The sequence below is a fragment of the Chiloscyllium punctatum genome, chromosome 32 (assembly GCF_047496795.1).
Source record: "Chiloscyllium punctatum isolate Juve2018m chromosome 32, sChiPun1.3, whole genome shotgun sequence".
NCBI classification, from domain to species: domain Eukaryota; kingdom Metazoa; phylum Chordata; class Chondrichthyes; order Orectolobiformes; family Hemiscylliidae; genus Chiloscyllium; species Chiloscyllium punctatum.
The window spans coordinates 39,667,816-39,692,352 of record NC_092770.1 but is presented as its reverse complement, the minus strand read 5'-3'; the positions used below and the strand labels follow the sequence as shown (position 1 = coordinate 39,692,352).

The 24,537-nt window shown below is 38.8% G+C and overlaps 1 protein-coding gene across 1 annotated transcript in view; it reads left to right on the top strand.

Moving 5' to 3' along the window:
* Nucleotides 1-24,537, top strand: part of lrp6 (low density lipoprotein receptor-related protein 6) — a 192,974-nt gene that overhangs the window by 64,170 nt on the left and 104,267 nt on the right. The window lies entirely within an intron of this gene.

Genomic DNA, 24,537 nt, shown 5'->3' with positions numbered 1-24,537 from the left:
CTCTCATCAGTTAGAATACAGTGATAGTTTCACTTTCATGTGTAAATCACAAAACCTTTTTTTTCAAAAAGTTGCATTCTCAGGTTAGATGTTAACAATGGTGATAACTAGACAGTATGTTGAAGGTGTTAGCCCCCTATGTTCTCTGTCTATGACCTGATGTTTAGATTGATTCTAATCTAAAAAGTGAGATAACCGAGTTTTACATAAATTCATGCAGTTTTTGAGCAAAGTACAATGTAACCCTGCAAGTACAAATTCATCCCACAAAATATGTGTGCATGTGGGTGTGTGTCTGTCTGTCTGGGTTGGGGGTTGTGAGTGAGAAAGTGTGTGTATAGTGAGTGCAGAGTGTCTTAAGTCTGTGAGGGGGTGCATGTGGGAGGGTCTGTGTGTGTGTAAAGACCACTCCCTCCATGACTCTCTCGTCACGTCCACCCCCCCCCCCCCCCCCCCAAACCACCAACCCAACCTCCACTCCCGGCACCTTCCCCTGCAACCGCAAGAAATGCAAAACTTGTGCCCACACCTCCCCCCTTACTTCCCACCAAGGCCCCAAGGGATCCTTCCATATCCGTCACAAGTTCACCTGCACTTCCACACACACCATTTATTACATCCGCTGCAGCCGATGTGGCCTCCTGTATATTGGGGAGACAGGCCACCTACTTTTGGAATATTTCAGAGAACACCTCTGGGACACCCGGACCAACCACCCAACCACCCCGTGGCTCAACACTTCAACTCCCCCTCCCACTCCACCAAGGACATGCAGGTCCTTGGACTCCTCCATTGCCAGACCATAGCAACACGACGGTTGGAGGAAGAGCGCCTCATCTTCCGCCTAGGAACCCTCCAACCACAAGGGATGAACTCCGATTTCTCCAGTTTCCTCACTTTCCCCTCCCCCCCCCCCACCTTGTCTCAGTCAAATCCCTCGAACTCAGCACCGCCTTCCTAACCTGCAATCTTCTTCCTGACCTCTCCGTCCCCACCCCCACTCCGGCCTATCACCCTCACCTTGACCACCTTCTACCTATCGCATTTCCAACGCCCCTCCCCCAAGTCCCTCCTCCCTACCTTTTTTATCTTCGCCTGCTGGGCGCACTTTCCTCATTCCTGAAGAAGGGCTTATGCCCGAAACATCGATTCTCCTGCTCCTTGGATGCTGCCTGACCTGCGCTTTTCCAGCAACACATTTTCAGTATTTGATGTGGAAACAACTGAAGATATTCATTGCTTGCAGCTCTCCATAAGCAGGCTATTTCTATTCAGCGTTTACTGCCAATAAGGCTGGTGTACTTAGCAGACCTAGGGAGGGGAACTATTTGTGATGGAAACAAAAACTCTTTTTGTAGAATCTTTTACTTAAACACACCTGTATTTTGAACACCAGTTTTGCAGACTGGATGGATGAATACGGTGGTATGGATTCTGTTTTGTCTGTCAGATGTTGGTCAGCACCTATATCCTTTCAGTAAAATGGTGTTTGGTTGCATTTTTTAGATAGCCTTGCTAAACACTGGCCTCAAAGTTCAGTGATTGACATAAGTGTATTCTGAAATCCATTCTGTTCTTGTGCCTGAATCAGTTATCTTCTCCCAAGTATAATTAACTTCTGTCCATTTCCTTGTAAAATGCAGTAGGTAAAAACAATGACTGCAGATGCTGGAAACCAGATCTCTGGACTAGTGGTGCTGGAATAGCACAGCAGTTCAGACAGCATCCGAGGAGCAGTAAAATTGGCGTTTCGGGCAAAAGCCCTTCATCAGGAATACAGGCAGAGTGCCTGAAGGGTGGAGAGATAAATGAGAGGAGGGTGGGGAGAAAGTGGCATAGAGTACAATAGGTGAGTGGGGGTGGGGATGAAGGTGATAGGTCAGGGAGGAGGGTGGAGTGGATAGGTGGAAAAGAAGATAGGTAGGTAGGACAAATCATGGGGACAGTGCTGAGCTGGAAGTTTGGAACTGTGGTGAGGTGGGGGAAGGGGAAATGAGGAAACTGTTGAAGTCCACATTGATGCCCTGGGGTTGAAGTGTTCTGAGGCGGAATTTATCTGTATTGAACTTGTTTGCCAATTATTTTCCCATTCTGTAGGTTTATTAATGTTTTCCTTCATCTACATTGATTTAATCTTATTGGTACTGGCTGCCTTGAATAGAAATGGCTGGTGTAGTTTTCAGGACACACCATGAGTGGAAGTAGAAGGCATTGCAATGTTTTCCAGCCAAATTTCTCTCTTCAGAGACCTGGAAATTGGATACATTGAAATGTAGTAAATCCATATCAAATCATGTGCTTTTTAATCCCCCATACTGAATGACTGCTTCTCTTGTGTTTGCATAAGTTCATGCACCTCAGGATAGTCTGGAAACAATTAAGTATGATTTGTGTAATCGAGCCTTTGAAAATATTTTGGTTTAAGGCAGTATGTTCATATTTCCCCTGTTCATTTGCGTATTGTTGTGTTTCACAAGCTGTTCCTGATCACTGGGGTAGGGATAAAAATCTGGACTGGGGAAGGGCAAGTAGTGCCCAAGGGCAATGGAGTTATGAAGTAGTATGTTAAATTTTATAACTTAACTGTACGATTGAATTATTTGCAGTTTTGATAGTGTGCTTTATACTTGTTTTTCATATTTGAAGGGATGAGAACACTGTTTTTATATAAAGTCTTTTACAGTCTCATCAAATTAAATATATATGAAGCATTTCAACTTTTGTTTAAAAAAAAATCCCCATGCTGTTGCAATGAAGTGGGTCTTGCAATATTTCTTTTTCTCCCCATTGAAATTTTGATAATTCTTAGATATTTGTTCTATCTTCTGACAGTCTCTTAATTGTCATTATCTGTGACAGCTTTTTAAATTGTTTCTGAAGAGTTGCTTTGTGATTAACAATTTTTTTATCCACTTTTCCCTCCTCTCCGTTCAAAGCACGTCTCATTTTTTGTTTTGCCATCTGATTCCTCCAGAGTTTCAGCTTGCCCAGTTTTTCACGTGATTGTTGCATATTGAATTCTGCAGAGCGTTCTTTAGCAGAGACACAGCAGCCAATCTTGTCGAGCATCTTGGTTTCCAGCAAAGGTTACCGCATTGTTGTAATTAATGGAATTCTTAGGCACATGTTGAAAAATATCTAAGTCTGCCTCCACCACCCCAGCCTCAAATCTCAATGATACTACACGAGATTAAATAATTTAGCAAAAATCAGCAATCCGAATCGGGAACACGTGCCTTTATCTGTTCAACAGATAAACTTTATTTTAAACAATTCTTAAAGACTCAAATATTTGTTTCATACTCCATCATAAAAACCTGCCTAGCTAAGTACTTTGGTTTGGCAATTTTCCAGTTTTGTAGGATTCGGAACAAGCTGATTCGCTGATTTGGGTGTTGTGGTAGTAATGACAGTAACAGTTTGTGTTTGCTCTCAATACTCCTATAAAACTGAAAGCCACTTCTGGACACACATGTAGGTAATGGCTGGAATCTAGAATTTGCTGTCAGGCTTTTCCATAAGGTGTGTAGACTGATGCAAAAATTCCTGCAGACTTCAATCAATTGAAACTACTGACCGGATAACAACTTCTACTTTTGCATTGTGATATCACTGGTCTAAAAATTCCTGAAAAGATTACCTCTTATTCATAATTTGATAAATGTTTGTGATTTATTATTATTGTTATTTGGTAACTTGGGTTCTAAACATGACCGTTTTAAGTGTGATTTATATTTCTGTATGACGTGTGAGTACATTGTTTTAATTTCAGTTTAGATTAGCGAGAAGTTCTGGATGGTCAGGAATTTTGATGACCTGCACTTAAATGAGGCTTAATATATACTTTGAAGTGAGTAGATCTGTGCTTTACAAAATAAGAGGGAAGAGGGAAAAGAATTGAGCTGTTGCCTAGCAAGAAAGCATCTTATGATGAAACCAAAAACAAGTTTCCTTTTAGGAAGAAAAACAGAACTATCCAGAAAGTTACGTAATACAGTGGTACTGTTTGAAAGAACAGGCCTAAGACAGTAAAGGTATCTCCACAGTATACAAAGCAGTTTGGGTTGAGAAAATGTCCTGAATGGCTTAATAGTTAGTAGGAGCAAAACTCCTAGAAATAGGAGGCTATGGGAAAGAAGTGTGCTGTGCAGGTTATTGAAGGATCTCTTGAAGAGACATTAAGTAAAGAAGATAGCATTGTGTGAATGTAGACATTTCCCAGAAAGAAACCAAATACAGCTGTGCCAAATGAATGAGGAATTTTAAAGTGAAAAGAGAATTACTTTTTACTGACCCTTTGAGTATCTGTAAGGTGGTTGTTAAGGGTGAAAGAGATGAATCTCTGTTTCTGATACTTGTAATAAGACTATTTCAAATTGTTGATGTATAATGTAAAATAGTTTGTTTTCTTTTGTGTAAAATAGACTTTGGTTTTCTGTTACTGGATTAGTGGTGCTGGAAGAGCACAGCAGTTCATGCAGCATCCAATGAGAAGTACATTGACAGCCTCCTGTGAATATTTTCAATGACTGACCACAACAGTAAACAAATTGCAAAAATTGAACTTATAGACTATTAAGCCCACTTTCAGTGTGGAAACTGACCTCTCCAGTATAATCAACATTTAGCATATTGTGTAAGCAAAGCATTGACCACGTGACCACTCAGTCCAAAGATGTGCAGGTTCGGTGAATTGGCCATGCTAAATTGCCCAGAGTGTTGGGTGCATTAGTCAGGAAAATTGGGTCTGGGTGGGTAACTCTTTGGAGGGTCGGTGTGGACTACTTAGGCCAAAGGGCCTGTTTCCACACTGTAGGGAATCTGATTAAAAAATTCACAGAATATCTATGTTCATCTGCAAAAAAAAAGACCCTGACTCTCTAGTTGGCTGTCACTTGAACACATCACTGCCGCGGCACCCTTCACCCCTCCCCCTCCCCCTCCCCCGTTATGGCTGTTCATCCTCCTAGTGTAATCATTATCCACTCCTTTTTGTCTGTCCAACTGTTCTTCTCTCTCGTTGAGTTTTTTTATCCCTGCCTATTGTTTACTACCCCTTCTCTTCTCCGCCCCCCCCCCCCCCCCCCCCATTGACAAGGAACTTCTCTTTAAACTCATTAAGTTTTAATACTCCTGAAAAGTGTGTCTCAATCTGCAAAGCTCGTGTTATACCTGTACTATTTCAAACTTTACTATTCTGATCAAGATTCCAACTTATATTTTACAAGTTTGGTATTTCTATTTGTAGTGTGCATGTCTAAATTTTTCAATCGTTTTCTTTAAAATTGATAAAGTGGAAAGGATAATCAGGACATTTAATTTCCTGGTTTTAACCCTGAGAATTCCTCCGTGTAATCACCTGCTTAATGGCAGTTTTTCAATGTCTGGAGATCCCTTTGGCTTGGCAGCAGTGGCCGACATAGTGAAATCACTGCCACAAGTTTGCTATTTCTTTATGGGCAACTTTTTTTGATATCAGTGTTGCTTTGCCATTATCCACAAAATTCAGACTATTTTAAATTTTACATTGCTTTGCTTCCTCAACAATTATTGATCAAACAACATGACCAAAATGTCAACTTATTGACTCATTGCCATTTGCAGAATCTTGCTAAGAGCATCCAGTTTGCACTTCTGCCTGTAAAGCAGTTGTTCCTGTATTTAAGTGCTCTGTTGATTGGAAGTCTGTTTTTGGACATCCTGAGGGCCTGAACTTGTTGTTCATGTTGGTTTAATTTGCTCTGCTTTTGGTGGAACCTCATCCTGTAGTACAAATCTGTCACGTTTTCCTCTCCCCACCTTCTCTCATTGCTGCTTCATTGTTGAAGGATGATTCCATTGGTATTGAGCTGAATTGTGGCATCTTCCCTAGGCCGGAGTAACTTTGTACAGCCAGAGATCAGACCTGCGTATCTGGTAATTACTCTACTGTCACATTTTATGTGGATCTGACTTTCAAAAGAATTGAATTGATGTTGAATTTGTGGGAATATAGAAACAGCGAGTAAGGTTATGACTGTTGAGGTTTCTCAGCATCGGTTCTTCTTTATCTATTTGTTTATACAGAACAGTAAGTTTAAATTCTTTTCATTACTCCATGCAAAAACAGTTTTTATTTGTTGCTCTTCACTATTGTCATATGCACAATGCTTCATTGCTTGTCATGTGAGCAAATAACATTAGAAATACTGAGCCCAATGGATGTGCAAATCCAATTCTGACTTTTCCATCTGCAAAGTTTTTAGAACTTAATGAAATTGTACAATTGCATGTGAATTTAGGTGCAGTAAAATAGGAGGTATTGCTTGAATTTTCATACACGGAATTGAACTAATATTTAGAGTCATAGAGTCATTGAGAAACAGACCCTTTCGTCCAATTCATCCATGCCTACCATTTATCCCAACCCAATCTAGTCCCACCTGCCAGCACCTGGCCCATATACCTCCCAACTCTTTCTATTCATATACCCATCCAGATGCCTCTTAAATCTTGCAATTGTACTAGCCTCCACCACTTTCTCTGGCAGCTCATTCCATACACCTACCACCCTCTGCATGAAAAAGTTGTCCCTTAGGTCTCTTTTATATCTTTCCACTCTCATCCTAAACCCTCTAGTTCTGGACTCCCCCACTCCAGGGAAAAGACTTTGTCTATTTATCCTATCCATGCCCCTCATGATTTTATAAACCTCTATAAGGTCACCCCTCAGCCTCCGATGCTCCAGGGAAAACAGCCCTAGTCTATTCAACCTCTCCCTATAGCTTAAATCCTCCAACCCTGGCAACATCCTTGTAAATCTTTTCTGAACCCTTTCAAGTTTCACAACATCTTTCCGATAGGAAGGAGACCAGAATTGCATGCAAAGTTCCAACTGTGGCCTAACCAATATCTTGTTACATGACCTCCCAACTCCTATACTCTTTACTCTGACCAATTAAGGAAAGCATACCAAACCCCTCCTTCACTACCCTATCCACCTGCCGCTCCACTTTCAAGGAGCTATGAACCTACACTCCAAGGTCTCTTTGTTCAGCAACACTCCTGAGGACCTTACCATTCAGTGTATAAGTCCTGCTAAGATTTGCTTTCCCAAAATGCAGCACCTCGCATTTATCTGAATTAAACTCCATCTGCCACTTCTCAGCCCATTGGCCCATCTGGTCAAGATCCTGTTGTAATCTGAGGTAACCTTCTTCGCTGTCCACTACACCCTCCAATTTTGGTGTCATCAGGAAACTTACTAACTATACCTCTTATGCTCCCGTTTTGTTAGAATTTTAACTAATATTTGCTTTCCACTGTGATTTTGAAAATTTAAAACACAATGGGGAATATTATAGATCTATTTAAGGACTGGTTACAAATCTTTGGTTGTTCATGAAGAACAAAGGAAAGAGAAGGAAATGAGAGAGCAAGGGAATATTTAATTACAGCAGACTGAAAATTGGTTACGTGGTACCTTTGGAATATCTTCTGGTGGTTCGGCATTACGGGAAAGCTGAAACTAAATGAACCAAAAAGACAAACTGATTGTAACCTTTATTTGGTGGCGCAGTAGGGAAAATGAAACCATCAGTGGTTCTCTTGTGAGGCTTCTAGAAGGCCATTGGAGAAGGGCTGTGTGTATTCCTGCATAGATTATAAATTGGATGAAAATAGTTCTAACTCGTCTGGTATGTGTCTCTGAATTTGAGATAAAATCCTTTGCAGCAAGCGTCTCAAGGAGAAGCAAAGTCTTCGAAAAATATTATTATGAAGAAAACTGCTAATTGTATCTTACCTTGTGGGGAGTCTTTTAGAATTCTAGATTGAAGTGTTTTTTCCAATATTAACAATATGTATTTATTTAGCTCGCATAGTTAATGTAGTTAAACCTACCAAAGTGCTTCATAGGCACTTGCTGAAACAAAATTTGTTGCCAAACCACAAAGAGATAGTGATGCTGGTAAATGAGAGATTGGTCAAAGATGTTGGTATTAAGGAACGCCTTAAAGGAGTGCAGAGAACTGATCAGGTTTAGGGAGGGGCTTTGTAGAAAAACTGTTCGTGAAGGCATTGCTCGATTTTCAATTGTCCTTGACAAAGCAGTCATAAGCAAATACCTGGAGCCACTGTAACTAGCAACATGGAATGTAGTTGGAGAGCAAGTTCCAGGTTTTTGACCCAGAGCACAGGCCCTTCGCAACCAAGGGATATGAGCACGTGAAATCAGTAATTGGAAAAGAAGCCAGAATTGGAATAGCATCTTGGAGGATTGTTGGGCTAGCGGAGATTAGGGATCGGGCGGGACAAAGCAATGGAGGATTTAAAAACGAGGGTATACATTTCAAAAGCAGCAAGTTGCTTAATGGCTGTCAATGGAGATTGGCGAGCATTAGCTGGTGGTAAATAAGACTTGGTATGACTTGAATTTAATATGCAGTAGAATTTTGGGTGAGCTTGCATTCATAAATTTGCAGGTTGAGAGCTTGGCCACACAGTGTGTTAGAGGAGAAGTAGCTTAGAGTTGGTGTAGTGGTTTTACTGCTGGTATAATAATCCAGATATCCAGATGATTTTGGTTACCTGTATTCAAGTCCCACTCTTGGGAGATGGTGGCATTTGAATTTTAACAAGAAAAACCGGCTCAAATGTCCAAATGGTCTGCTGCAGTTTGTATTTTCTGTTTTTTTTTTCTCTAGTCGAGTCTTATTTAACAATAGCATTGTGAATTTCAACAGTTGATTAACAGAAGCGGGGTTAGAACGAAGTGCAAACTTGCTAGTTATTGAGATGGAAAAGAGCACCTCAGTGATGGCGTGGAAATGTAATCAGAAACTCATCTCTGAATCAAATGCACCATCATGATTGAGTGGTCTGGTATAGCCACAAACAATAATATACAGATGGATGGAGTTGGTGACTGGGGAATGGACTTTATTGCAGGTTCTGAAGATAAAGGTTTTGAAGAAGACATTTCTGTTCATCTGAAAATCCGTTTTTAAAAAGTAGTATAAACATAAAGTGCTGGAGAAGCCTAACAGCATCTGTGGAGAGAGAAGTGGAGTTCACATTATGTTTAAAATAATATTGAAATGTAGTTTAACAGTGTATTAGATTTCTGAGGAATAAAGTACAGATACCAAAGAGCCAGGCAATTTCCCCTCCTCTTTCCCCTCCCCCCCCACCACCCCCCAACTTTTATTTGAAGGTTCAACATAAATGCAAGGTCTAGTTGTGGCTGTGAACACTTTGAACTATCTCAAACTATTCTGTCATTAAATATCAACTTTTACATCAATTTTTGTATCAAATTTGATGTAAAGCGTTTTTGGACCTCTTATCCTTAACATGAAAAGGATCTAAGGGCTTATGTTCTTTTTAATTTCTTCTTTTCTCCCACCATACCATCCTATAACTGAACATCTAATAAGTGAAAACAAAACACAAGCTTGTTCCTTTAGCTAATAACACTTTCCTCCAACCACTGACTGACTTCCACATGCATTTGTCGTTGGAATGTTTACTTAGGAAACAGGGATTTGTTCTAATACTGCATTAAATATGCAGAGTTTCAGATTTACACCAACTCTGAGTTTGAATGCCACAATTCTGACATTGATACCTAAGCTGGCTCATTAATGAAGTGGAAACCAAAGATCTACTCTTGGCGTGTTGTGCTTCTGTGCTCTGTTGACTAGATAAAAACAAAAATAAAGATTGCTGAAAATAGTCAACAGATCTGGCAAGAGTTGTGAAGAGCAATCACAGTTAATTCTTCATGTGTTATACCTCTGCTTAGATCTGAGTTTAGTACTTCAAAGGGTAAAAGCAAAGTGCTGGAGAGACTGAGCAGATCTGGAAGCGTTTTTGCAGAGAAAAACAAAGTTAAGGTTTTGGAACAAGGAAGAGTCACATTGAATTGGAAACATTAATGTTGTTTCTCTCTTCACAGATGCTGCCAGACTTATTGATTTCCTGTAGCACTTTCTACTATTTTATTTCAGATCTCTAGCATCTACAGTACTTTTTGTTTTTACTTAAGATGAATCTGTATTCTCTTTGCAACTCTGCCTGATCCGCTGAAGTTAGCCGTATTTGCTTGATTTCCAGAATCTGCAATATATTGCAGTTTGGTGTCATGGTAGATACTATTTTGAGTTAACTATAACTACAGCAATGGTGCAAAGCAAAACCACTTTGTACTGATGCTGTAATTATAACGATAATGCAGCTCTTGTGTGCTATTAAATTTCTTTTTGATGTAAGTAGTATGGTTTAACCATCTGAAAAGTAAAATTTGGATTGCTGTGAAGCTAGATTTTGCCTGTTGCTGTCTTAAAAAGTAGTGAACTGTAGTATCCTGTGATGTGGCACTTATTTCAAACAATGTGGCTAGAATCTGTTAGTAAGTCGCTTTTTTTTTCATATTGTGTGTTTCAAGGTTTGCCAAAAATGGCTCAAAACCTTTTTTGCATTCAAAAAGAGAAAAAATGCCAGCAAGATGTTAAGATAACGTGTACCATGTTGGCAGTAAATTTCTGGCTTGGTGTGTGTCAGCAGCATGTGCCCCACACTTGGAATTCCACATTATAGCTTGTCAAACTATTCTTCGTAAAATAGTCCCATTTGGTTTCTGCAGAACATGTGTGCTTTTGGATGGCTCTCTTTGGATCTGCCTTCAGTCTAGAGGAATGTTACTTCAGTAGCTACAAAGCCTAGCGTGAATGTTTTGAAGTACTTCTGCGAGGAGGGGGGAGAAAAGCTAGGTTATTGGAGCCAAAAATTTAATCATTTGTAACGCTTACTCTTTTTTTCCTATATTTAATCAAAACCGTTTGACTTGAAAGCGTCGAGAAAAGAATCTCGATGTTGCAAATAGCTGAAATCCTACTGTCAAATTCTGAACCAGGGTTTCAAGTTTTAGTGGGGTTTTTTGCCCTTTATTAAGGAGAACAATATACCAATTGTGTGTACCTTTTCATTTGTTCTAGTCATAGAGATATGCAGCACAGAAACAGGTCCTTTTAGTTCAATTTGTCCATGCTGACCAGGTTTCCCAAACTAAACTAATCCCATTTGCCTGTAATGTTGTAATTATACCTGCATCTACAATTTCATCTGGCAGTTCATTCTGCATACGAACCACCCTGTGTGTATAAAAGTTGCCCCTCAAAGTCCTTTAAAATCTTTCCCCTCTCTCCTTAAACCTGTGTCTTCTAGTTTTGGACTCCCCTACCCTGGGAAAACAATCTTGGTTATTCGCCCTGTCCATGCCCCTCGTGATCTTATAAACCTCCACAAGGTCACCCCTCAGCCTCCAATGCTTCAGAGAAAAGAACCCCAGCCTGCCAGTTTCTCCCTACAGCTCAAACACTCCAGCCCTGGCAACGTCCTTGTAAATCTTGTCTTAACCCTTTTCAAGTTTCACAACATGGTGCAGAATTAATACATCTGGTATACCCCTCTCCTTGTCCCTTCTGTGGATTCACTGGATATTCATTTTGCTTCTATTTAGCTGCTTGTGTCTCTCTGAAATGGTCAACACCTGTCAGATTGAATGAAGATTTTTCACCCTGACCCAAAATAAATTGCACTAACAATTTGAAGTAGATTGCTGGTTTACTGTCACACTTTAGGCTCTTTTCGAGCAGCAATTACATACTTGATGGAAGCTAGTTAGTAACGTCTAAATTACTTCTAGTAAAAGAAACATTACAGTCAACAGAAAGAGGAGATTTCAATCCGTAACTCCATGTGTATCACAAATGCCAGACGACGTGATGACACCACCAAGTCTCTAAATAATTCTAGATATAATGCATTGTGCTCTGTGGATTTTTAAACAATTCATTTTTGGATATAGTGTGCTTTTGGCTTGGTTAGCATTTCTTACTATCCTTATTTGAATAGCTAGCTTTGATTGGGCAGAATGGGATAGATTTCAGTGATCTATCACATAACGTGACAGAGTATCTTCACTCTGAAGCTGGGATTCTCCCGCTGGAAGGACGGTGTGCTGGTCATTCCTGCTGAATTTGTCATGGTTGGATGTATCTGTGACAGGCAGAGGGTAAGGATGAGGTCCAGTACCCTCTTTGGTTCTTGCACCACCTACCATATACCTCCGTCCAGCAGTTATTTCTTAAGACTTTATCAGCTCGGTCAGTAGAGGTGCTGCTGAGCCTGATGGACATCAATGTCTTCCCCTGGGAGTGCATTACCAACTTTAATGCTTCCTCCAAGCAGTGTTTAACGTGGAGTTTTTATTTAAAAATTCATTCACAGATGAAGGCATCGCTGGCTAAGCCAGCATTTATTGCCCGTCCCTAGTTAAGAGTCACCTATAGGCTAGACCAAGGAAGGATGGCAGTCTCCTTCCCAAAAGGACAGTATCGGTAAAACCCATCAGGTTCGCTAATCAACATTGGATTCATGGTCATCGTTAGATTCTTAATTCCAGACTCCTTAAAATCAAATTTCACCACCTGCTGTGGTGAGATTCAAGCCTGGGTCCCCAGAACATTACCTGGGTCTCTGGATTAACAGTCAAGCAAAAATACCACTTAGCTGTTCCCCATACTGGTTATCAACTAATGGAAATGGAGAGGGTACATGCTAATTGACAGCATGTTTTTGTGCTTAAGTTTGACCTCATGTCATGAATCTCCTGGGTTATGGAGTCAATGTTGAGGATTCTTGAGGCAACCCCCTCCTGACTGTATACCATTGTGCCATCACCTCTGCTGGATCTGTTCTGCCAATAGGACAGGATGTAACCAGACCAGGGACATGACCTGTTAGGTATGAATCTGTGAGAATGATGCTTGACTAGGAGAAAGTATGGACTGCAGATGCTGGAGAGTCCGAGTCGACAAGGGTGACGCCGGGAAAACGCAGCAGGTCAGGCAGCATTCAAGGAGCAGGAGAGTTGACATTTCTGGTATAAGCTCTTCATCAGGAATATGTGCTGCGCTTTTCCAGCTCCACTATTTTCGACTGTTGCTTGACTAGTCTTAGTGAGACAGCTCTCCCAATTTTGGCACTAACTCCCATATGTTTGAAAGCAGGACTTTGCATAAACTCTGAATTTACTGTTGTTATTTCTGGTACTTGGATTGATGCCAAGTAATGGGTTTTTTTTAGATGTCTTAGTGGTTTTGCTACATTTCTGAGGAGAGTTGAGAGACAGCCATATTGTTGTGCATCTGGAACCACCTGTGTGCCAGGCCAGGTAATAGCAGCAGGATGGCTTCCCAGATGCATTTTTACAATAACACCAATGGTTTATAGTCATCAATGATTTTTGTATTGAATTCAACTTTCACCTCCTTACATTGTGGGATTTGAACCCATGTCCCCAGAACATTACCTGGGATTCTGGAATTCATCACAACAAACACCATGCTAACACTTCTTCAGATGTAAAACACTTGGTTTGTGAGATTAATAGTGCAGCATAATATATATCTTTGTGTTAATTTTCTCTGTCTTCCTGAAAATGACCTTTCTTTTGGCATAGTTCAATGGGTACCATAAGCTTCATTGATATGTTGATGTGAGAGTTTACGCAGGAGTTTTTAGAAGTCTCACAATTGACAGGACTCCAAGCCTTACTGCATGACAACATATGGATTTTTTTTTTGTTCACTGATGTCTTTAGCTCATGGCTACTGAGGACCGTTCCAGCAGATGAATACACTATCCTGAAACTTTACACCTGCAATGTTACTCTACTCCTTTAATAATCTCAATAAAATAAAATCCTTGAGAGTTTCAATTACGTAAAGCAGAAGATTCCAGGTCCTTATAGTCTGTGTTCAGTCAGTTGAGGTGCTTCATATATCTGAGCTTATAATTCTGACCTCTTGAACATCCCAATCGCAATCATGCGCCTTCCATTGCATCAGCTTAGAGCTCTGTTCTTTTTTTATATCCCCTTCTTCTAAGAAGCCTTTTATAACCTATCTCTTTGACCACACTTGAGATCACCTGTGCTACTATCTCTTTGTGACTCCGTGTCATATTCTGGTTTATCATGCTCTTGTGATGCACTGGGAAATGTATTACATTTAAGATGTTATATAAGTGAAATTGTTGAGAGATTTAATCTCTTTACCTGAAAATATCACTGACATGTTTGTGACAGAAGATAAACTGAATTTAGTGTATGAATTTCAGTTAAATTAATGTTTTGTAGGTGAGTAAGAGCTAATAATTTGGAGATTATTTGTTTAACTAACCCATGTGTTATGAGCAAATGCCAATCCCTGTCACTAAAATTTGTTTTGATAATTTTTTGGATTATGCACCAGATACAGTCTTTCCCTGCTAACTATGTGAGGCTATCTAGAGCCAAAGATTAACAAAGGTTTCAGTGACATAGCATAAGGTGGGTAGAGCAATTTAGTCAGTTGTTTAAATTTTATTGAGGATCAATTTGTATTGCAATTAGAGCAATAAGTGTCTTTTGAGTGTCTGCCAATTCAAATAATTGCAAATACATCTTCAGTTCACTTGGTCCATGCCTGCTAATTTTATTTTTATTTCTCCCACTGATACTAATGAGCATGTAGAATATATTCATGGTAGAATGGCCAAGGTGCTCATTACTAAGCAGCTCAAATGAGAAGAGGGTCAGATTTTAGAGCTTTCTTTAATCCTGAGTAATATTGCCACATTGATATTATGTGAATTTGAATCAATTTATGCTAATGCAAAGGGTTGTTGTTATGGAGTAGTATATTCCTAATTCTGAGCCAGGAGGCCTGGATTCAAGTCCCACCTGCTCCAGAGGTGTGCATTAGCACCACTGAACAGGTTGATTAGAAATATTTAAACTGATACAAATGAAATCACATAGCTGCCTGTAATAAATGTTTAGCTTCCTCTATTTGAGGAAGGTTCCAACCAGTTGCATTATCTCCATAAGTTCAGTAAATGTTGAAACTTCAAGACTACTTATTCCGAAAATCGATTGTGGAGAATTAAGTATGACTATCCTCTTCTGAAATATAGTACATTGAAGATAGGCTGTGCTATTTCTTTTCAGCTGTAAATTTCTGAAATTCCAGATCGCACCTACCCTACTTGTATTGTTTGACATTTAATGTGTTCTTTTGAAATCCTTTCCCTCTTGATGCGTTAAGTACTATGTATGGTAGTGCATGATTGTCATAAGTAAATGATTTACATGTTAAATCAGGATGCTATTCTTCCATTGTTCAAATGAAAGGCCATCAAAGTGCAACATTAACTCTGTGTTTCTCTCCATAGATGCTGTCTCCCAACTGTGTTTTTCCAACTTCATTGGTTCTTATTTCAGATTTCCAGCATCTGCAGTAATTTGCTTTTGGATTCTTCCACTGTGCTGATTCTTAAAGTTCATATTGATAAATTAGTGTCTTTCAGGGGCAGTTTTCCTCTGAGGACATTTGATGGCCCTGAAATTAAACTTAGTTCCAGGTGCCTGAGTGTTTTTTCAATTCCACAGCTGAAAAAGTGAATTGTAGCTTCAAGAGATGAACGACACAGACAATTCGGTTCAATTAGATCTACCATGAGTATTAAATCCAGCCTGAAATATGAAAATTGAAAAAACTAATTTGATTCCTTCTCTGGAAAATTTAAACTGAAAATTATCAGTTTCACATATTATGCGGAGAAGATTATAGCAAATGCTGTTGAAGAGAAAGATGTAGAACTTTACGATGTTTGAAATTGAGTTTGATTTTATCTTCATGTTTTTAAAAGGGCATTAATTTGTTGCTCGTTGAGTTGGTCAGGTTATTCTAAATTTCCATTTAATGCTGGATCAAAACTTTCATGATGTAGTTTTTGAATTCCTTGCTTTTACACTAAGTTCTTTGTTGCCTGCAGAAATTAATTTGCCCAGGGTGTTGGTTGAGTCAGGGAGTCCTTTCTACAGCTTTGCTATATCTCGCCACCTGCCTGGTGCCTTTAACTCATGACAGAAAAGGTGCATTTATATTGCACCTTTTTGTGATCTTCAATGTTTGAAAGGATTTTAGTCTCTTCAATACTTTTCAAATGTCACTGTTGTAGTGCTAACCCTTTATTGAATCCTAAGGGATTATAGACATTAAATTCATAGAGGTGGGAAACAAATTTATTAGTTATAAAACCTTTCTCTAATTTGTACCATGTTAACCATGCTAAATTCATTTGAAGTGGGAAGAGAAGTACAGTCTGTAGATGTTTATAGATAGCAAATATATGTTTGAATATTAAATATCCAATTTATTGTACCCATGTAACTGAGTTCACGAGTAGAATTTTACTTTATTAAAAAACATATTATCAAATTAGCACTTTTATTGCCTATGCAATAAAATGTCTGACATCTGTCAGACATTGAAAGTAGTGCAAGTTTGATTGCAGTGTAAATTGGGAGAAATCCTATTGTTTGTGAACTGTATTAGATGTAATGACCAAGACACCAGTCCAGTGAGACCAGATGACTGTCTAGAACTATTGAACGACAGTTGTTGTCATGTACACAGTAGGAATTTGTTCCGTTTTGGGTTCAGCAGACATCCCATTTTGACTAATACAAGTAAGCCCTTGGGCAGTAAGCTAATTTTCTGCTTGTGACTCCATACGACATTACCATGTGTTTGTCAGCAATGGATCCATTCCCACTTTTTTTCCTTCAATAGCACATGAATTGTAGGGTAGCAGAAACTATATGCTATGTGTTTCTTCTATTCCTGGCCAGATTAATCACTGCAGCCCAGATTTAGAATTGCCTGCATATTCTTGCTGCTGATCCCCTGTGGCTGTCCATGTTGATTTGTGTTTCCAGTGTACATCAGCAGGGTTTGCAATGCCTTCGCAAAGGTGACAGCTTGTCATTCACATTGACTGTTGCTGAACCATCACTGAGACTCTAGAATGCCTCAAGGTTTTCACAGATTTAATTGACAGCTCACAACATCCTGGTGAAGCTTAGCTGTTACATTCCCTACCTTTTGTAATTACTTAATTTATGGAACTGAAAAAAAAATCGTGTAAACTGAGTTACATGCTTGCACAGTTTCCTTTAGGTCAGAATGCTGATCATTCTTTTTCAAACCTCAGTTCAAAGACTGCAGTAGTGGTATCAATATGAAAGTGAATATCTCATGCTCAGTGAACTTGCATGTTCTGGATCACCAGTGAATGAATTTTTCAGATCATCTGTACGGATAAACTTCATTTTTGCCAAATTACTGTTTGTAACATAGCAACTATAAATTTTGTTTTTGCAAAATAAATCTCGAGGTAAATATTACAGAATGACTTCCAATGAGCTGTACTTTGGTAGGGGGGTACAAGATCAAATCTTTAAAAATTTCAGAATTTTCCTACTCTTGCACTTCTGACATTTTTGAATGTTTGAGTGAGCCGACATAATAATCTATTAACAGAATTATCTCAGAGCTGGGCAAGTCTGGTAATAATCTCTCCAAAATGATTAATTGCAGTCGCTGGGTAAATGGAAAAAGCCTCTGGGGTTGGAACATGCTTTGCAATTATGTTTTTTTTAAAAGTTGGATATTGGAAGTATCACATCCACTAAAGTGGGGAGTGTTTTTCCCCTTTTTATAAGGGGGATTCTGAGAGAAGAATGTTTTCTTATGTTTCCTGTGATGTTTGTTCAAAATTATTTTCATGCAGTTTGCATCTGTTTCTAATGAATAATCTGAATGACTATGTCACAAATGCCTGGAATTGAAACATTACTGAACAAGAACATGCTTCAGAATATAAAATTCTGCACCACAAAAGGAGACATGTTTGTGCCAGCCCTCTGAAAGCTTCTGCCGAGAGAATAAAAAGTCTTCTATTTCTGTATTGCCTTTCATGAGCACCAAACATCTCAAAGCACTTTACAAGCAATAGAATATATCTGAAGTGTAGCCACTGTTGGAATGTGGGAACAATGATGGGCAATTTGCACACAGCAGGCTCCCACGAGCATTAATGTGGTGACTCGTTTTTATGATATTGATTGATAGCTTAATATTGGTAAAGACTCTTGCCCTGCTCTTCAAAATAGTAAAGGGATTTTTACACCCCAGAGGGGAAAGGAACATTGATTTAAAATCTTGTACAAAAGATGACATCTGTCCACCAGTGCAACATTATTTCAGTGTTGCCCTTTGGTGTCACCCCTCATTTTTGTGCATAACTCCTGGAGTGGTACTTGAACTCTCAACACACCAATTTGGAGACAAGAGTGCTCCTATCTGAGCCTTGCTTATATTACAGGATGATGCTTGCCTCCAACTCCATCACTTCCACACAGTACTTGGATTTTTTTTTTATTATTTCCAAATATTTCTGTACTTGCCTTACTACACATTTTCTTTCTATTTGTGGCCATTCAACCAAGTTTGGGTCTTTTTTTTATTTTATATAATCAAACTAAATACCAGATTAACCAGCCCATTGTGTCCAAGTTGACACTTGGAAATAGCGAAAGTACCAGTCCCTATCCTTTGCTGTTTGTCCTTAAACCTGTTCATTTTATACCTTCAATTCTTTATCAAATTTCATTCAGATTCTATTAAATCAATTTTCGTGTTTCAAGTATTGCATTCTAGATCAACATAATACACAGTGTAAAGAAAAATGATTTCCTCATTGACTCTGCTTCTTTCACCAACTATCCTAAATTTATATTCCCAACTTTGCCATTTAAAACATTGATTTTACTACTTTTTGCAACTAGTTGTGGTCTTCAATGCAGTGCAGACAACATGCTTACTGACTTTCAAAGGGTGGTGAAGGCTGATTCAGTAACAGTATTCAAAAGAGAATTAAATAAGTATTTCGTGAATACTTGAAGTGAAATACTTAGAAGGCCATGGGAAAGCACTCAGGAATGAAATTTATTGGATAGCTCTATTATAAAGCTAACATGGACAAAATGGGCTGACTTGCCTCTTCCATGACACATCATTCTGTGATTATATGAAATGGCTGTCCCAACACTGATACTTGGGGAGCAATGGGTTAGCTCAGTTTCCTGGATGGCTGGACACTCTGAAACTGAGGTTACCATGAAGTTCTCTACCTTTCCCCTTGCTTGACATGTAGTGACCCTTGGGTTAAACGCTGCCAGTTTTGTCTTTCTAATGAGAGCCATGATGTGGAGGTGCTGGTGTTAGACTTGGGGTGGACATGGTCAGGTGAAGTGACGGAGGAGCTGCCTTCTGACAGCATGGGATTTCAAATAAACCTGTTGGACTATAACCTGGTGTTGTGTGACTTCTGACTTTCTCCTCTGGTTCTATGGTGACTTTACATTTTACTTAGCCTACATACTTGCTGCACTCCAGTCTAAAAATATCTTTTGATCATAGTCTTCTGCTCTTCAAGCAATTTCGTATTCCTCCAGTTAGCATACATTTTAATATTATGTACTTACCTAAGGCTTATCAGAACTAATGGTTTTTGTAATCTGCCTAATTCAGCAAATCAATTAATTCATTATTTCTCTATTGTTAGGCACAGTTGGCTTTAAATGTGTGCAGTCAGACCTTAAATTACTTGTTACAAAGAAAAGTACAGCACAGGAACAGGCCCTTTGGCCCACCAAGCCTGCACTAACATATTAAACCTCTTGCCTCCACATAGTTCATATATCTGTATTCATGTATCTGTTAAGATGCTCTTAAATGTTGATATTGTATTTGCTTCTGTCACCACCTCTGCAGCACATTCCAAGCACTTACCACCCACTCTGTAAACAAAACTTGCTTCTCACATCTTGCTTACACTTTTTCCCCGTCTATGTCCCCTTGTAATTGATATTTCTACCCTGGGAAAAAGACTCTAATTATCCATTCTAACCATGCCTCTCATAATTTTGTAATCTTCTCTCAGGTCACCGCTCAGCCTCTGACATGCGAGTGAAAATAAACCAAGTTTATCCAATTTCTCCTCCTTCCTAAGACCCTCCAAACCAGGCAACATCCTGGTAAACCATTTATGTACCCTCTCCAAAACCTCCACTAGCAAGAAAGGTTGTGTGGTGACCAGAACTGTACGCAATATTCCAAATGTGGCCTTTATACAGCTGCAGCACGACTTGCCAGTCTGTGCCCCAGTTATGAATCCAAGTATGCAATATGCTGCCTTGATCACCTTATCCGCGTATGTTGCCGTTTTTGGGGAACTGTGGACCCGTACACCTAGATCTCCCAATATTAATGCTTCTAAGGATTCTGCAGTTATTGTATACTCTCCTCTTGCATTAGACCTCCTAAAATGCATCACTTCATATTTGTCGAAACTAAATTGTATCTGCCATTTCTCTGCCCAAATCTTCTCCCTGTCTCTCTCCTGCTGTATCCTCTGGCAATCCTTCTCACCATCTGCAGTTCCCCCAATCTTTGTCATCAGCAAAGTTACTAATCAGATCATGTTCTCCTCCAAATTATTAATAATATTAGAAATAACAGGGTCCCAACACTGATTCCTGCAGATCACCAGTGGTCACAGATCTCCAGTTCTACATAATTTTCTTTCTACCTTTCTAAGTTTTATTGCTTTCCTGCTGCCGCAGGGTGTCAAAGAAGTAATAATTTAGTATTTTCATATGTTTTGAAGTTTTGCTGTTGCTCTTACCTGACGAGTGAAGTTAAGGATTTTTGTACATGCAATGGTTAAATATTGAAACTCCTCTACAATGGTTGCAAGTTAATGGTGATGTTAATTGTGGTCAGTCATTTTTACATTTGAAGTTGTGATAAATGTTTGTTAATCAAATTCACGAAGGATAATAGGATAAAGACAGAAGAATGTAGTTCGATCACAGATCAGCCATGTTCTTATTGAATTGCAGAAAAGGCTCAAGGGCTAAATGACCTATTTCTGTTGCCTGGATTCTTCTGCTACCTTATGGCATATGGAGTTTACTTCTGTCTCAAAAGGTAGAGTTGCTAGACTTTACTGAATTTTGAGCCTTGCTCAGTCTGCCATTTAATAAGATGGCACAATTACAGGAGCCATAACATCGGTCATGGCTCCTGTAATTGTGGCCTCCACCTGCTTTTTCATACTTAACCCAATGTCCTTTTTGACTCCCTTGTTCATCAGGAATCTACGGACCTCTGTCTTCTCCACACTGTTTCTGAAAAAGACAGTTCCCCAGAACACAATCTCTTGGGAGAAAACTTTCTCCTCCTCTCCCTCTTAAATGGAAAACCCCATTTCTGTTTAACTGTGTTGCCTAGTTCTAGTTTTTTCCCCACAAGGAGATTCTGTCCTGTTGAGTCCCTTCAGGATCATATGTTTCAAGAGGATCCTGTCTCATTCTTCTATTCTCCAACGGATGCAGACCAAAACTGTCTAAACTTTGCTCATGAGATAGTTCACTCATCCCAGGAATCAGTCAAGGGTGCCTTCTTTGTGTTGCTTTTAATGCAATTGTGTTCTTAAATATGGTGATCAAAACTGAGCACAGCACTCTAGAAATTGTCTCACCAAAGCCCTATATGACTAGAGCAAATCCTAGCCAATTTTGTGTTCTATTCCCTTTACAAAAACTATAATCATTCATTTACCTTTCTAATCACTTGCAATACCTGCATACTAACTTTTTAAGATTTGGGTTCCCCGATATCCAGATTCCCTTGAAATTCTGAATTCTAACATCACTTTCCATTTAAAAAAGTATACTACTTTGCTATTCTTCCCGGCAAGTGGAAAGGTTGGAATTTCTGTCATTATATTCTATTTGCATCCCTTGTAGACTCCTGGTTGCAAGAACTTTGGATGGAAATTCAGCTTGGATGGTGCCACAGTGAGTCCAGTGGAGCTAATTGAGATGGGCAGTCTAACTGACAGTTTAAACAGTAAACGCAGAATAGACAACCATGTTTCAAGTGAAATTCTACCTAATGATTATGTCGCCTGTTTTCTGCCACTGGTTTTCCACTGTCTTCCATGTTGGAACTTTATATATACCTTTACCTCCCCACATTTTCAATGTGGAAACTTTGCAAATTTTGTGTGAAACAAAAAATTGAAAGTTCTGGAAGAACTCAAGGTAGCATCACTGGAGAAAATAGAATCACTAATGATTTGACTGTAGATCCTTTAAAGTCTCCTCTTATCCATTGTTTGGCTGAACTTTCCCTGTTGGGCTAAATGATGTTTGTACAGCCATACAAACAGCAGTTTTCACTTTCTTTTTCAATGCCTTTTTTTCTAAACTGTTTACAGATTATTAGCCTTTGCAGGGAATAAGTATTTCTGGCTCTTGGTTTCTTCCCGTTCACCTTGACCTTCCATTTTATCCATTCCTTTAAATAGTTTCATTTATCTACGCATTCTAGTTCTACTGAGGAAACTACTTCAGCACTTTTTTTCTCTTTGACTGACCTCCTATATTACTTTAATATAATTTTATATTTTTGATTGATTTCCAGCATTCTTCTTGAATTCCATGACTAGGGAAAACATTTAAGATGCTCAACACTCATGTAAAATAGACAAGTCATAGGTCTGCCAGTATTAGTGATACTAATGGGAAATTTGAGGCGATCAATTTAAAAATGTAGCACAATATAAACTGGTCTTTAAAAGTATATATTTATGTAATCCTTGATTTCCATAATTTCTGCTTGTAAATAATGTATTTTTTTCTTCATTTTTATCCTATTTTTTCCTTTTTTAAATTGAAATGCACTGTTGGTTACTTCAGGTGTTGGGACTTGTCCCCCAATTACTGGAAAAACCTATGAAAATTATTTTTATCATTCCAACAAATTCATTCTGTATTGCTGATAATTCACTTCAAACAACACCAAATCTTTGGTTTGAATTTAAAACAAACTCTGCAGATTCCGCAATATGATTATAAAAGCAGAAATGCAGGCAAATCTCAGATTGAGCAGCATCTGTGGAGAGAGAGGCACTATTAACATCTTAGCTCAACAATCTTTTATCAGAGTTGTTACTTCATTGAAATACAGATGCACAATCCTTTATCTGAAATGCTTGGGACTAGCTGTTTTTCGGAATTCAGAATTTTTCGAATTTCAGAATAAGTGACAGTTTGATGGTGAAATTTTTAAAAATCCAACCGGACGTGCAGACTCACTGTGTAAAACTAGCCTTGAGACAGAATTGAGGCTTGTCAGTGCTGGGCCACATCCCCCACATTGCATCTGGGTGACATGCCTCGAGTGGGTGTCGACTCGGGTTAACTGTTTGCACACCAAATAACCTCGTTAATGGAAAAAAAAGTCAAAGCCCTTTGGACTTTGGAGCTTTTCTGATTTTTAGGATTTCGAATAAAGTGTTGTCTACCTGTACTAACTGTTTCTCTCTTTACAGATGCCATCAGAATGAATAATCCTGAATAGATTTCTAATGAAATAAGCATTGGGAGCAAAACTTCTGACCACATTAGGGAGACTTTAGAAAATGAACAACTTGTATTTTTACAGTACCTGTATCATGGATTCATGTTGTTACAGAATAATTTATAGTCAATGAATTACTTCTGATGTGCAGTATGTAGATTAATATGGCAGACTGACTACATACTGCAAGGTCCCATAAACAGTGCATCAATGAATAGGCAATTAATGGTGCTTTTGGGATATTTTAAGAAAGATATTAGCTATTAGAGAACTTTTTATTGCTTTGAGAACTGACGTAGTTTCATTTTAATGCCCACAACAGTGGGCAGACTGATTAGCTCGTCTGAAAGTAGTCCTGGTTACTAGACCTATGTTCTGACCCTATTATTTGATGTCAATTCTTGCAACCCCACATGCACCCTGCATATCTTGCCCAGTTTTTTGATTGCCTCACCTCTGTCTTTTTCTTTAATCTCTCCCAATTCTTCACTCACTCAGTAGCCACATGGACCTATTTACATTGCCCTTCCTTTTTCCCATCCTTCCCTTTTTGCCAGTGAAAATCAAAATGAGATGGTTAGATATCTCCTTCTACAAGAAGATCTTTGCTTGGCCTTCATATTACCTGTGACCTGTCAGTGTAAGCTTGGCTACTGTCTTATTCCTGCTGTTAAAGTACTGAACTGCTGTCTTGGTCAATGAATAACCACAACACCTATAAAAGTGTCTTTATTATAAGACTGTTGATGCTGAAAAGCAGCATTGCTCTCCCTACTACTGAATGCCTAACGTCATGCATCAGCCTTTGAACTGCATTGAGAACTGTTTTATTGACAAATGTTTAATTTTATTACTACTGTATATTGTGACAGGCTATCATCAGGCAACTGAAATATTGTAAACAGTCATAGAATGATAAATTATATCACATGTAAACTCTGCACGCTAATTTAGTTGTTCTGAGATATTTTTATTTAGGGGTCCTGTAGCAATCTGTTTTCTTAAATTCAAAACATTATCTGTAAGCAGCTATGCAAACCAATGGATGTCTATTGAATCATGGTTTCAATAACAAGTTGTTAGTTTGCAGTAACTAAGATAGGAGCTTTTTTTTTTTTTGCAGCTTACTTGAGGAACAAATCTTAAAATATTATTATTTACATAAGGTGCTTTT